Genomic DNA, 11,485 nt, shown 5'->3' with positions numbered 1-11,485 from the left:
TAATTTATAATATTTATTTTAAAAATACTTTTAGGTCATAATCCAAATAAATATTTAATTTGAAATATTTTTTCCCGATTAAATTTGAAATATTTTGTAAAAACCTGTTTCAAATATTTAATAAATATGATTTAAAAATATTATAATTTTGGTCAAACAAAAAATAAATAAATATATATATAGATATATATAAATAACAAAATAATTTATAATATTTATTTTTATCAGATTTTTATATTTATTTTTAAAATATTTTTATGTCATAATCCAAATAACAATTAGTTTAAGATATTTTTTCCCGATTTAATTTGAAATACTTTTTTTTGGGAATAGTTTGATATAGATCTATCTAACTTATGAATTAAAAATCTAAATATTTAACCGAATCTAAATTAAAAATCTAAATATTTAACGGAATCTAAATATTTAATAGATGTAAAACTAAATTAACTAGTTACTTTACCCATATTTAGGTATGATAACCCTCCATAAGACTGATTGTGGTTTCTCACACCCACCTATCTTCTTGCAGTCTGCTCCTCACCCCTCCCGGACTCCGTCTCCTTCGCATTCGAGGATGCATAGAGACTGCAAGAAAGGGATCTAAGGAAATTCGGGGTTTTTCTTCATATGCACCCCGTGTCCTTCGCATTCGAGGAAGTATAGAGACTGGAAGAAAGGGATGTAAGGAAATTTAGTGGTTTTTTTCATATTTTTGTTAAAATATAATATCTCTGCACTGAATTGAGAAGCAGGCACCGATGCCCTTTTGAATTGTTCAAAACTTGGAAAGAGATTTTAGTCAGAAATGGGTACCGGATGGAGAAAGGCTCGAAAAGCATTCGGCCTTAGCGTTTGTGCATCTTTCCCTCCTGAAATCGATGATTTGGATTCGGGAGGTCCAAGGATCGAAATCTCTCACGGGCAGCCTGTTTCAAGCGCCGGATCGAATAGTCAGCGTGTCAATTGCCCGAGGTCGGATACCCAAAGTCCGGGGTTGCAAAATAGGGAAACCGATGAGTCGCCTGAAACGGCGTCGAAGAACTTGCTACCCTCGTTGCTGCCACTGAATTTGTCTCGGGACGGGATTCGGGCGTCGAAGGTAAGTTTTTTGAAAATAAATTATTCTGTAAATTAGGAATCGTAGTCGATCTTCTGTCTCACAGTGCCACAATGAGGCCTAAGATAAATTTTTGAAAAGTTCAGTCTCGCGGTTATCAGATTCGATCTTGATACCTGAATGCTGTTAAAGACTTTCAACGATGATAGAAAATCGTGAAAATATTGCTATCTTTAGTTTTTTTGAATGTCCTCCTAGTTGTTGGATTCGATCTTGTGTCTTGCAATATGCTTAAATGTGGCAATAACAGAAAATCGCGTGAAATTTGTGTGGCGTGGATTAGCAGCAGATCTTTTGTCTGTGGCATTAATGAGTGGCCGTGAATGATAATTTATTTTGTCGATGTTCTCATGTTCTAGGGCTGTTGTTCAATCTGCTTGGATACGATAAAGCCCGGCGATGGACATGCGATCTTTACAGCGGAATGTTCTCATTCTTTTCATTTTCCGTGCATTGTCTCCAATGTCCGTCACGGGAGCTTGATTTGTCCGGTTTGCCGAGCAAAATGGAAAGAGGTGCCGTGGGAGATTCCCGTAAATAGAAACCTACGGAATCGAAGGACGGACAATATTGATATAGACGAAGAGGCTGCTTTGAGAGCCGCGGCAGAAGATCTGAGAAGATTGAATCCGGCGCCCGGTGCCCTGACCAATTCGATCTCAAGCTTTAGACTTTATCGTCAAAGCCTTACCCAAGAACCGGCAGTGTACGACGACGACGAGCCTCTGGATTCGATTTTGAGCTCGGGAGAGAATGAAGGGCAAACAAGCTCACAACCCGATGATGATCAAGAATTCGAATTCAAGGGTTCCGTCGTCAATCCAGAAGAAAGAAGCGATGGAGCTTCTGGAAATGTACGGAAAATGAGAATAGCATTGCTTCCCGAGGTTGAAGCCGTTGCGGCCATTGAAGATTCCGAGAATTTTACAGTACTGGTGCATGTGAAGGCTCCGTCGGCCAGCGAAGCTTCCAAGAAACAGAATCAAGAAAACTGTGAGAGAAATATGGTTATAGATCCAGGCTGCCGTGTGCCGATAGATCTTGTTACGGTTCTCGACGTTAGCAGAAGCATGTCGGGATTGAAGCTGTCGCTCTTGAAACGGGCCATGGCTTTTGTAATATCAAATCTGAGCCCAGCGGACCGGTTATCCGTCGTTGTGTTCTCTTCGACGGCCAAGCGAGTCTTTCCCTTGAAGCGAATGTCTCCGGATGGCCAGGCTGAAGCGAACCTCGTCGTCGAGCGGCTGCTCTGCTCGGGCGGTACGCACATCGCCGAGGGTTTGAGAAAAGGCGCGAAGGTGCTCGAAGAGCGTCGCCAACGGAACCCCGTGGCGAGTATCATGTTGCTCTCCGATGGCCAGGACACTTCCAATTCCAATAACAGTTCTCGCAGGTTGGCCAGACAAAGCACGCGTCATGGCCACCTTCGAATTCCCGTCCATACCTTCGGCTTCGGAGTTGACCATGATGCTACCACGATGCACGGCATTTCTGAAGACACAGGGGGAACCTTTTCGTTCATTCAGACCGAAGGCCTCGTGCAACACTCCTTCGCTCAGTGCATCGGCGGCCTGCTCAGTGTCGTTGTGCAGGACATCAGTGTAACGATTAGAGCTTGCGCAGGAACGAAGCTGAAAAGCATCAATGCCGGAAGCTACGAAACCTGCGTTGCTGAGGACGGAAGCCTAGGGATGGTAAATCTCGGTGATCTCTACGCCGAGGAAGAGAGAGATGTACTTGTAGAACTCAAGGTGCCAGCCGTGAGTTCTGCTTCAATCCCTATGAATTTGATCTCCGTCGATTGCTCTTACAAAGATCCCGTTTCCCAGCGAAATTTCAAATCAAGAGCACATTCTCTTTCAATTTTACGTCCGGAGAACACGGACGGGCATCCAGTTGCTCCAAATTTGGAAGTGGAGAAGCAAAGGACCCGTCTGAAAGCGGCTCAAGCCATAGCTGAGGCGAAAACGCTTGCTGATCTCGGCGAAATGTCAGACGCACAGGAGGTTCTCGAGGATGCTAAAATAGAATTGCAACTGACTCGAACTGGTGACCACTCGCTTTCTCTTGCACTGGAAGCGGAAATTACAGAGATTCAAGCAAGAATGACGAACAAGGAAACCTACGAGCGGTCCGGGCGGGCGTTTGCGCTTTCTGCTCAGAGCTCTCATTTTCGTCAAAGAGCCACTACACGCGGCGAAAATTTTGAGAATTACAGCAGGGAATACCAGACACCATCCATGGCCAACATGGTTCTGCGTTCCCAAACCCTCTCGTCAACGGCATCAACGGTCCATGTTTCTAATTCTACCGCGAGTTCCAGTTCGAGTTCGATCTGTGCTCGGTGAACGTCTCAGAATCTCGCCGAAATCATGTGCTAGGGTCCGCGATTTGAATTGTGGATTTTGACCTGTAAAATTTAAGTCATCTTGTAATGACGTTTCTTTAACAGTATCATTTGAATTTTTTAAGGTCTCAAACTAAGGCTGTAGCAATAATAAGATGGTAGAGAGAGTCTCTTGTTCTGATCTGAATCTAAGTGATTTAAACTTGAAACTGATACCAGATATGATTTTATTTAAACTTGCAATTGGGGCAAGTGGATATTATTTTATTTAAATTTTGAAGTTGGTGCAAGTTGATATGATTTTCATTCTTTTAAAGTTCATATTAGTGTAAACAAATGCATGTGTGCCTAGACAATTTCCAAATTACTTTAGAAGATTGATAAAACCACTAAGTTTTGAAGCATCTCTTCCGTTGTTGGTATTGTTATGTATTCGGTTGCTAAATTGGTAGTGTTATTCCTCTGACAATGATTGATATGTCGTTGGAACTGAATTGGTAGTGTTATTCCTCTGAGAATGATTGATAGGCCATTGGGAGACTATGGCCTGTGTACCATCACAGGTAGAAGCTATATTCTCGTCGTCTTCTAACAACTCCGAGGTTATCCTTGCGCTGTATTTGTTCAATGCTACTACCATGGCGTTCACATTCAAGTTCTGCTTGGGATGCTCAAATACTGAAAGAAGAGAGTCCAGAGGTATTTTTCCTTCTATTGTATTCCAAGTGCTTTAAAGATTTGATATTTGGCATTGAATTGAAGAGCAACTAGTGATGCCCTATAGACTTTATGTTGATATAGCTATTTGATTTCATTCTATAGCTCAATGTAAAGTTTAAATTTGAAGTTTGAAGAGATTGAGGTATTTATTTTTGGTAGTTGTGAAAGAATAAGAAATAAATTTGATGAGATGTGTTTTGTGTAAAGTTTAGAAGAGGTTATAATTACTTTTTCAAAGTCCTTTTTGTACCATTCATTAGTAAGGATGTTTTGGTTGGTAATTTATTTCATTAGTAAGGATGTTTTGGTTGGAAATTTATTTAGAAATGTTTTAAAGTTTAATAAGGGGTTTTAATTTTTTTTTTTAAGTTTTGTTTTTATATAATTCAGGGTTGAAATCAGATGGATGTGGGATGATTCGTAAGGATTTCTCGTTGGAAATTTATATGGGAAGGTTTTGAGTTTAGTGAGAAATTATAATTTTATATATATATAGTTTTGAATGATATGGGTGGAATGATTTGGGTGGAAAATTATTTAAAAAGATTAGAAGTTTAAGTTTTAAACTATATAACTTTTTTGTAATGTAAGTATATTTTAAGATTTATATATCATTTTTATCAATGTTGGAATTTGTTTTTCATTTTACTCTTTCAACTATTTTGAGTATTCATATTTTTTGTTACAATTATTATTGAATTGTATTACATATTACATATTTTGTAATCAAATTTAGAAATAACATATAGAAAATTTAAAAGTTATTCCAAAATTTGAATACATTTAATGGGAGTTAAACATTTTATGCGATCTACAAACAAGAAGTATTATGTTTATTATTCATAGTCCACAATCATATTGATTGATATTGACACCTAGATGTAGAAGTATCGCATACATGGGAGCAAAACATTGCATGTGATCTACAAGCATTTTCGATTTGTTTGGAAACCCATGAGGATTTGGAGCACCACATGTTATTACAAGGGGCCAACATCTTGTCCATTGTTTTTGAGTGTCTTATTATTCATTTTTGCACCCATGGACCTCATTAGGCCTCTCAGAGGGCCCTATGAAATGCATAGATTATTATTTGAGCTTTTGAGAGGCTTACATTTTCATTCATGAGCTAGTTTGGTGGTCTTGTCACCAAAAATTGAATTTTTAGAACATTATTTTATTTTTGGGGCTTATGTAGGCCAAGGAGGCTAATCAAACTCATAAGTTGTATATAAATACAAGTGAGATGAGCTCATTTTCTCATCATCACTTTTGGTTGGGATGACTTCTCTCTCTTGAGATTTTCGCACTTTTTCTAGAGGATGAATTGGAGCTTTCTGGATGAATTTTGATGTATGGATATGGCTCTATCTTCTCTTGGAACTTCTCTATTGTCAATTGCGAATGGTTGGATATACTCTGTTACATGTAAATACATGCTTTTTAATGTTATTCTTGTTTACTTTTGTCATATATGTTGGACTAGGATTTTAGCTATTCTAGGGCTAATTACTGCATGCATTCATTGCTTAAAATTGTGGAATTTGTCTCTATTATAACATATCTCAATGTATGAGCCATGTAATATGAGTGAAATATCCTAGGGGTAATTCTATCAAATAATTCAACCTTGATAAGTCATTCCTCTTGCACATCGAGGTATAAAAGTTGCAAGGTTTCTTCTTCTTGACTTAGAAGGCTAGTGAAGTGATCTTGAGGCCTCCTTGAAGTGGAACCAAGAAATCCCACTCATATTCATCATAAAATCCATTCTCCCTAAGATTAAGACACTGATCTACCCATGATCTACCAAGGGTGGTCACTAAAACTCATATTATTTCACCTCCTTCTAGGTCTAGCCAAGTTGGGGTACCTAGGGCATCAATTTCCCGACAAGCTAGCCATAAAAAAAACCTTGATCTCCTAGGGTATCATGCGTTGGCCTTTCCTCAAGCTTTCCTCCAATTTTGAAGCTATTCCAATGGTGGAGTTGGGAGAAAAGCCAAGCCCTAGCTCCAAGATCAAAACTTTCCCTAACATCCCCAAGGCTAGAAGCTCATAGGGTCAAAACAACATCTTCAAGTGAAAATGCGTTCTTTGATCCTTTCCCCACCCTTTCTAAGGTAAGAATATCATTGGTTGCTACATTCTTTCCTCATACCCTAGACTGGGTCCACTTGGCCCTGTGTGGTCCTGCTCTTTTGAAAGACCATTCTCGAAGAGCCATCCCGGATACCAATTATAACAAGGATTTTATGGATTAGGGAACCCCTTCACAAGTCATATCCCATAAACCTAACCCTTAAATCATCCCTTCATTTCCCTAGAAGACATTGTACCTTTCTTAGAAAGCAAACAAGCCAAGCCTTATCCTTCTAACTCTTCCAGGAAAGGGATTATTAGGGTCACTCCACATCATTTCATTAACTTGTCCTTCATTAGTGACTCCATAAGATACCAGGTCTCCTCCCATTAGTTAAAGTTCGTAAATAGAAGGGAGCCTTAATTGAGGTGACAATGCGTTAAGCCTCCATTTGTTCCCTCTTAAGACATGAAAGTATTGCTTTTTGGGAATGAGGTAGAGCATGTTACATATCCTTTTGAAAATCAACAATGTAAACTTTGAAACGGGAACTGATACTGTTACCCGTTTCGTAGAGATAGCAAAAAAATGACCCGATTTTCAAAAGTGGTGATGCAGAACACACATGTTTTTTTTAGAACATAGTTTTTGGAACTTTAATTTTTTTCATGTGCATTAAATTTTAGAATGGTAGTGATTTTCATGCTGATTTTAAAAAGTGAGTATTCTGCATCACACCCTTTTTTTAAAAGACCTATTTTTTGACTTTAAATTTTCTAGTGTATGAAATGTAAATAATTATTTTCTAAATTTGATAGTTTTTGAAGTGGTCATTTTATTCATATTTTCTTGTTCTCTATCTTATTTTTTTTTTTTAGTGGGGTTTTTATTGTTTTGCGTTTTTAAATTAGAAAGTTGATAGTTTGAATTTTAGATAATCTACATATTTATACATCCTTAGTTAATTTTTCAATCCACATGAAATAATTGTTTCTAAAAAACAACATTTTTTAACAATGGACATAAAAATAACCATTTTTAACGTAAATATAACAAAAAAACTAAACGTTTTGATAATTTTTTGCTAGAATTAACATGTCAAAATCACAATTTTTATACAAAAATATTAACTAAAAATGGTCAAATAATAGTTTTTTTATGAATTTCATGTCAAAAAAATAATAATAACAACTTTTTTTTCAAAAAATAATAATTAACTTAAAAATCAATGCAAAAATCACAAATTACAAATATTGAACACATAACAACTTTAATTCATTGATTATTCTTTTCATGAAATGTCAGTGTCAAAACATTGCAAAGCTTGATTTCCAGGTATAACTTAAATTTAATCAACAATGTCACATAATCCAAACTCTTCGTCCTCTAGAGTTTCATTATTGTCATGTTCCACAATATTTTCTGCTTCCTTTTGCGCAATTTCCTCTTCTAATGGGTCTTTGATGTCTGCAAATCTCCCAATATATGTCTTTCCAAACATTCCATGTAATGGTGGTTGGGGTTCCTTTTCCTTTTTTGCCACACGTGATTCACTAAAGTCCCCTTTCTTCAACCCAATTTCTTGCATTGCATTTGGAAGAAATTGAAGAGCATTAATTCTTTGCTGAATGAAATTGCATTGTAATGGATCTTTCTCAATTGCAATGCAATTTCTTCCTTTTTGAAGGCAGCATGCTAGTGTTGTACCTAATTATCAAGCACAAAAAAATAATGAAGTAAATTAGTACAATGACATATTAATTAAAAAAAAGAACATATTGAAATTCAATTCCATGTGGCAAAACCTACCTGAGCCAGAAAATAAATCTAGTACCCAATCTCCTTCATTTGAACATATGTCTATAAGATAGTTAATCAATAATTGTGGTTTTTGATAAATGTTAACTATCTCTCCTTTCGTTTCTTTGTCTTCATATGTTAGTTTTTTCACAACAGCATCATAAGCCAGTATTTGGCTATGACTCTTTCTGTCCACCCGATTAAAAATCATAGACATATGGCTATCATCTTTTGCCCAACTATCAATATGAATGAACTCACAGTCATTTATAAATTGTTGATCTTCATTGTTAAGAAGATTTGACTTTTGCCTGTAACATAAAATAGTAAAAGTTCAATTAACTTGTACATAAATGAATTTTTCAACATTATTCAAATATACCTTTAAACATCTTACCATGTAAGCTGCATCCTTGAATTTGTTTTCCCCTTGAAGCTTGATAATACCATTGCCAATTGTGTGTCAGAATGAAATGTCACAAATCTCCATAATGGTGATGACATCACTTCCATGAATCCCGCCACCACTTTATTAAAAGCTTGATAAGTATAAGGGTCACTATAATAGTAAATGTTTGGAATATTGAAACCATGGGGAATATCTGCAATAACCAGGGCATAATCCCTTTTTGGTACGAGTTTAGCAATGTCTTCACAGTCGCCTTGTATTACTTGATATTGAATTGTGTTTAGCCCATTCTAAATGAAATGATTAAGAGTTGGATCAAGTTCAACATTCTTAATACGTTGCTTTCTCAGTCTTTCAATCTTTATTTTTTCAATAAAAGTCTTGAAACTGTCTGGTGCTCCATTATCTTCTTTCCTCATCTTTTACCAAACAAACAAATGTATGTGTAAGTTTTAAATTAAAAATAGTACACAGATGATTAAAACTGAATGTATAAATCAAGTTACCTTTTTAAATGCAAGATAAAAAGCTTTTAACGTTGATGTAGAACTTGAATCTGGATAGTTGCATACAACATCATCCCAACTATCTTCATTCAACAATCTAACCATTTGTTCCTGAATTTTCATGTAAACTTTGTGACTGCATAGATAAAGTAAGAAAACGTTAATATAATGATATGTATAACAAATACTACCAATAACAACATGTTTTATTTAAAAGATAACTATAATCCTGGAAATAAGTAAAAATAATTCAGTAAACTTTTGAAATTCTTCAGACATTTCTTCCAATGATAATTCCCCTGACCTCACACAAGATAATATTGTTTTGACAATTTTTTCATCTTTCACTCCTTGCATCGCCCTCCAAGGCGTGATGGTCATATTGTCTGGAAGTTGCTTCAGTTCAGGAGCTGATTTATTGTTGCTACATATCAATGGCTTAGACTTTTTGACCCTCTGGTTTTTAATGCCAATGTCTTCCCACATGCTAAAAATGTCATCAATCAACTTCCAAATATTTCCAGTTCTAAATGCCAATTGAAAAATGTTATCAACACCTCTGAATAAATCGCTATATCTGCTATCTTTTCCACCTTTTGAATTGGTTTTCTCTTCAATTTGATAGCCTATTTCCATACAACATTCCTTTCGGAAATCTGTAGTAATATTCATCCTATCCCCACCACATTTTTCTAGGAATTCACTATGAATAAATCTAACCCTTTGGATGAAAGTCATAGACATCCTATATTCATTATCTGAATTATGATCCCATGCCACTAATTTTGCTTCTGTTTCATTTAAACCAGCATAAACGATACATTTCATTGTTTCAAAATGTGGGTTATTAGGATATTCCTCCATCAATTGTCTTTGAGCTTCAATAGAATGGTTCCCCCCAAGCACATAATAATTGTATTCAAAACATTTTGACTTATCAAATGCTTCTTTGTTGGGAACTTGAAGTGGATCAACAAGAAGCACATAACTAACCACATGAGCATATGGATTGTACCTCATCAATGTCTTCAAGTTGTGAACATGCAGATGATGTGGCTTTCTGACTTGATATTGGCATTGTCCTTCACTTGCCTTATAGGTTTGTCTGACATTTAACTGAAATGTACGACCACCATCAGTTAAGTTTCTCTTTGTCAAATTCTGTCAAATGGCATTTTGTTTTGTTTTGATAATGCCATCATCTAAATCAGCTCCTGGTGTAATGATTTCTCTACTTTCTTTTGAAGTTTCACTAGGTTCTTGACTGCTGGTAATGACTACTTCAAGATCTTCAACTCTACTTTTCTTCGTCATAACATTCTCAAGAGATCTATTCTTGGGCATTGTTACTTTTGGTCTTTTACGACCTTCCTCAGTTCCAATGTCATCTTCAGTAATGGCAACATATGCTTCATTGTCAATTTCAACTTCATCATCCTCAAAAGTAACTTGTTTACCCTTGCTAGATTTATCCACCAGAGGCCTTTTTTTATGATTCTTTGGATGTAGTTTTGTAGCATCATCAATTACTACATTTTCCATGTTTTCCATATCTTCTTCTGACACTGAGTAAAAATGGCTGACAACTTTCATGATATCATGCTCTATGAAATGAATGCCTCCCAACCTAATTGAACAACTTTCAACAAAATTCTACCAAACAAAATATCATATGTTAATATAAACAAAGTTAAAAAAATATAGCGAGACACTTTCAAAACGCAAAATAAAAATACAAATAACAATACTTACGATGGTTTGTGTCATCTAATTTACGATTTGTTTACACAACTTTGTAGATAACTCTCTCGTGTCATATAATGAATATGATAGTCGGTATTTAATCCTTTCATGTGACTTGGGAGCTTTTGTAAGTACGTAAACAACTTCAGTGTTTGGTACCGAACACATATCTATGACTCTTCCCATCACCTCCAAATTTTCATTATTATGGGGTATATCAATGTATAGATATATATTCACATTTGTGCTCTCTCTTTCTTTCACATACCAGACTCTTGATGGAAATTTCACCTCTTTTGAACTTTTCCAATCTGAGATTATCTTCTTATCACTTAAGGCACTTGAAATATTTGTAGCCATGAGCTCAGGTGGAGTTCGTTCACCAATGTTTTTTGAAGATGCACCTTTAAGAGTCTTTGGTCCAGAAAGATTCACAGAAATTTTCCTTGACGCCATTTTCCTAAAAAATAAAAACACATAAATTAGTAAATAAAAAAACATATTAACTTAAATTAACAACAAAAATATACCATAAATTTTTTATTTGTATAATCAGAATTGCCCAGCCACCTCTAACGGGCAGGCGGGTCGATGGGTGAGCGGGAGGTCAGGTGAGGGATGATGAGGCTAAGTGGACATTTAGGCAAGTATGGGCGAGCCCCTACCCACGCGCCCCCCACAACCCCCTACCCAACCAACCTATCCCCTACCCATGCCCTCCCCTCTACCCCCCATAACTCCCATACATATGCCCCCC

The 11,485-nt window shown here is 36.3% G+C and overlaps 1 pseudogene; it reads left to right on the top strand.

Moving 5' to 3' along the window:
- Positions 1–808: 808 nt before the first annotated feature.
- Positions 809–3,501, top strand: LOC149234968 (E3 ubiquitin-protein ligase WAV3-like; annotated as a pseudogene).
- The last annotated feature ends 7,984 nt before the right edge of the window (positions 3,502–11,485 follow it).

This window comes from Pinus tabuliformis, chromosome 8 (assembly GCF_031772625.1).
Source record: "Pinus tabuliformis cultivar Carrire ecotype Pingquan chromosome 8, CPIR1, whole genome shotgun sequence".
Lineage (NCBI taxonomy): Eukaryota > Viridiplantae > Streptophyta > Pinopsida > Pinales > Pinaceae > Pinus > Pinus tabuliformis.
The sequence above is the reverse complement of the archived record's forward strand: the minus strand, read 5'-3'. Positions and strand labels throughout refer to the sequence as shown.